At 37.5% G+C, this 563-nt stretch overlaps 1 long non-coding RNA gene across 1 annotated transcript in view; it reads left to right on the top strand.

The window, feature by feature from the left end:
- LOC148336960 (uncharacterized) overlaps nucleotides 1-563 on the top strand; it is a 2,296-nt gene continuing 1,733 nt past the window's right edge. Inside the window, exons 1-3 of the long non-coding RNA XR_015843140.1 lie at nucleotides 1-167; nucleotides 265-362; nucleotides 551-563. The exon at nucleotides 551-563 is cut by the window's right edge and continues 64 nt beyond it. This is a non-coding gene — a long non-coding RNA (uncharacterized LOC148336960). The remainder of the gene's footprint in view (nucleotides 168-264; nucleotides 363-550) is intronic.

Below are 563 nucleotides of genomic sequence, written 5' to 3' on the forward strand. Positions count from 1 at the left end.
GTTCCCTCCCACTGGGTGTGTCCCCTTTTATCATCATAAAAACAGTCAGACGGGCGTGACTTTGCGTTTTCATTAGCTTTCTGCAACAACTTGCCACGCTCGTCCAGCTCGTCGACCAGCCAAACAAATAAAACAAACAACATGCTGAAAGTTGAGGTTGAGTACTGGTGAGTTGTCATCCTTTTAAGGTCAGCCAGTGTTTTGTTGTGAGCTGATGAGAAAGGTTCACGTGTTCTTGTTTTTGTCGTTGTTGTGGCGTTGCAGCGGCCAGTGAGGGTACCGCGGGAAGTTTGTCAAACTGGCCGCTGAGCTTGAGAAGGCGTTTACGGACATCCAAGTCATCGGATGTACTGGCAGGCAAAGTACTTCCGCATTTTCTAAAAATTCTCTCCTTAATTTAAATCAGTGATTTTATATATATATATATATATATATATATATATATATATATATATTTATATATATATATATATTTATATATATATATATATATATATATATATATATATACACATTTGGATGCTAATAATAATAATCACTTCCCCCTCAGCGAGTTTTGAGGT

The sequence above is a fragment of the Idiotropiscis lumnitzeri genome, chromosome 5 (genome assembly GCF_059441095.1).
Source record: "Idiotropiscis lumnitzeri isolate Australia: NSW breed Sydney's pygmy pipehorse chromosome 5, RoL_Ilum_1.0, whole genome shotgun sequence".
Lineage (NCBI taxonomy): Eukaryota > Metazoa > Chordata > Actinopteri > Syngnathiformes > Syngnathidae > Idiotropiscis > Idiotropiscis lumnitzeri.